This window comes from Triticum aestivum, chromosome 5D (assembly GCF_018294505.1).
Source record: "Triticum aestivum cultivar Chinese Spring chromosome 5D, IWGSC CS RefSeq v2.1, whole genome shotgun sequence".
NCBI lineage: Eukaryota > Viridiplantae > Streptophyta > Magnoliopsida > Poales > Poaceae > Triticum > Triticum aestivum.
Window position 1 is genome coordinate 74,418,981 of NC_057808.1, and position 3,077 is coordinate 74,422,057.

Consider the following 3,077-nt stretch of genomic DNA (forward strand, 5'->3'; position numbering starts at 1 on the left):
CGTGCTCTGGCTCATCCAAGATCAAACCGATGCGCACAAGCTATCCCCGCCTTGGGAAGGGCCCTTTGTGGTCAGCAAGAATTTGCACAACGGGTCATATTACCTCATTGACATTCGGGAGCATAAAGATTCACGTAAATCGGAGGAGGAGACCCGTCGGCCGTGGAACATAGCTCAGCTTCGGCCTTACTACACTTGAGCCACCGGCTCTCATAATGTACATATTTCTCTCAGCCATGTATATATTATGATAAGCAATAAAGCAGGACCTCTGTCCTTTTTTCTCCTCCAAATATGCATGTGTTGTTTTCATTGCGAGATGACATGATAACTTGAAGGAGGATCCGTCTTATGATCGTATTCGAATCTAGCCGTAAGCAATAAGGTCACTTGGGGGCTTCCTGTTCAAACATGGGTCGTATTCAAACCAAAGAGAACATAGCTGTCGATACCCATTTGATTGGCAAAGTGCCGAGCTCATTGGGGAGTTTTCTTTGATCATATTTGAATCATAGTTTAACCCCTTTGGGAACCGACGTGGATCGTATTCGAATCAGCGTTGTTAAACAATTCTTAAAATCACTTGGGGGCTTCCTGTTCAAACATGGGTCGTATTCGAACCAAAGAGAACATAGCTGTCGGTACCCTCTTGATTGGCATCGCCACACCCACTAGGGCCTATATGATCGTATTCGAATCTTAGCATAACCCCTTTGGGCCGGGTCTCTGGTCGTATTCGAACCGGAAGCCCCTAAGTTCTTCTACTTTATAGTCAGTTTTGTCTAATTATTTCAACGTGTGTATGGCCGGGTCTCACTTTGCCGGCTTAACTTTGGTCTACCGTATTAGCTGAACACAATGGGTGTTATTAAGATAGGTAAACCGGACTTGAGGTACCAACCTTACCACCCGGGTTATTTAAGCCGGAAGTATGCTTGCTGGCCGCTAAGCATGTTATTACGGCTGTATTAAGGATATAATTGAAGACCGGTCCTTTTTGATTCATATTCCGGGTTATATATCTAAAATTTATGATTCTCAGGGCGGTAAGCCGCCTCAAGACTTGTGATTTGTCTTTCTCTGCAGGATAGTTAAAGGCAACTATTTTGAGATTAAGGAAAACAAATGATTGATTACGACCCGGAGAAACATAAAGGAGACAACTTCAACAGACTTCAGCATTCAAGGCGTGCACGATGGCACGGCAAAGATAAAGTATTGGTCCTACTCTATTACAAGACTCATTGAGTCCAAAAGGGTGAGGCATTGTTTGATAAGCCGCCAGCCGAGTTATGACGCTTGCTGGGTTGAAGTCTCCGGCTCGTTCCTCTCTTCTCCTCCGGCTGATCCCAAGACCTAGAAGGTTGATGACTTCCAGTCGATGCCGCTGAGAGCTTCGAATTGGGCTTCCTCGTCAATTAACCCAGCCGGGTCAATCTCTGGGGCGAAGGTGTGCTGACGAGCCGGCGGGATCAAGTTGAGGGCTTCATAGCGTGGAGTAGGGATCCTCTGATTTTCTGCATCGTAGCCCGGCTGATACTTAGACAGATCTGTATCATTGCCAATCAGAGTGGCCACCGGGCGTACGGCCTTCACGCAAGCTGCGAAATCCTTCTGATCGAAGCCGGTGCCATCTTCCTTTAGGCTTGGATAGCCAAGGGCGATGTCCGCCGGGTCTAACTCTGGCAGGAACGCCTTGGCCCGGCTCAGCGCAGCGATCGCTCCGACTCTTGCAGAGGCCCGTCGCAGCTCTTGGATTCGTTGAGGCAGAACGGCGAGCCGGCGAAGGACTTCCACCAGGTGAGTCGGCACCTCGTTGGAGAGGGCCACCACAGCCAAGGCACGTTGTGACCCGGTGTAGAGTTGCTCCACCAGGGTGTATACGGACTTCAGCTTGGTCACCACACTCTGGTTCAGGTTGGCACTTCTGGGACCTGTTTAACAGAGTCAGATAAGCCGCCGACAAGGATGAATTATGAGATATAAAATTCTAAACTTGATGAAAGCCGGTGAGACGACTTACCGAAGATTGCGGCCACCATCTGGGACACTTGGCGCTTTAGGCCGGAGAGCTCGGCGGTCTTCTCGGAGAGAGCCTTCTCCGCCTGTTCAGCCCGGTTCACCAATGCGGCCTTTTCTTCGGCCCACGCCTTCCGCTCAGCGTCAAACTCCATCTTCAGCTTCTCTTGCGCGGCGATGCTGGACACAAACTTGGCATTTGCCTTCCGGGTCTCCATCTCTTGCATCTTCAGCCGGTTCTTGAGATCAGCGAGGTCAGACTCAAGCTTCTTGCCAGCAGCCTGTATAAATTTCTGGGTTATGGCATGAACAGTTAGTATACAAATTTAAAAGTCCCAAGCGTTTTCCAAGCAAAGACACTTGGCACTTGGGGGCTAATGCATATTGAACGTTTCTATCTACACATTGCCGGTTCAATGGAGTAAGCCGGAATCTAAGTCTACAACATACTCAATCATAAGTCGTCGACTTGGGGGATAGCATGGTAAAGGTAACTAAGCAGTAAGTAAGAGGACAGAAGAATAATACCTCAGCTTTCTGCTGGATCTGGTTCACCATGGCAATCTCTGTGTCCCGGCTCTTGTGTACTTGGCTGACGAAGCCGGAGACAATCTCTCCAATGTTCAAGTTGGAGTAATCAGTGAGGTCCAGGTTAACCCGGCGGGACTCTAGCAGCTCCCCTTTGGCGGAGCACTTGGCCAGCGCGGTAGGTCTCCCTGGCTCAACAAACTCCGTCCGGGTAATTACCACGTCCGGGTCATCTGCTGGTTGAGCCGAGCTGGAGGCCTCTGGGTTAACAGAAGCTTCTGCAGTTGCCTTGGTGGTTGGGGCAGCGGCTTCAGGTGTAGAGGCAGCTGGCGGCTCTTGAGCGGCTGCCTCTGGCTCAGGCAAGTCCGGCTCATCGACCGGCTTGGACTTCTTCGCCCTCTTGGTGATCTTGGCCTGGGCGCTGAAAGGACAGAAAGGTTAAGCACAATAGGGTAAGTGAAGACAAAGTACAACATGAGATGGTTATCGTTACCCGGGCACGGTCTTGAAAGCCGGCAGGCTTGATTGCA